Source organism: Cebus imitator, unplaced genomic scaffold, assembly GCF_001604975.1.
Source record: "Cebus imitator isolate Cc_AM_T3 unplaced genomic scaffold, Cebus_imitator-1.0 Scaffold53, whole genome shotgun sequence".
Classification (NCBI taxonomy): Eukaryota; Metazoa; Chordata; class Mammalia; order Primates; family Cebidae; genus Cebus; species Cebus imitator.
The window spans coordinates 3,937,932-3,938,291 of NW_016107368.1; positions in this window are offsets into that span (position 1 = coordinate 3,937,932).

A 360-nucleotide genomic window follows, 5' to 3' on the forward strand; every position below is an offset into this window, starting at 1 on the left:
AGCCGAGGAGATGGAGACGGAGGTGAGCTGACTGCACCACCGCACGCCAACCTGGGCAACAGAACGAGACTGTGTCACACACACACAGCTTGTAGCAATGTGCCACAGCAGCCCTAGGGAACTCGCACAACTGCCATAGATTCTGATTTTGTAGGTCTGTGTAGGTGATGCAGTAGGGGTTTAGAATCACTGCTATGGGCATTTCGTTCTTACGGCTACAGCGTCCAATCTGCGCCCTTTTTAAATTCTGTTAAATGGGGCTGATGATACCTGGGAGGAAGGTATGAGGCCATGTAAAACAAATTTATGAGTCTGGGGCCCGGCGCGGTGGCTCACGCCTGTAATCCCAGCACTTTGGGA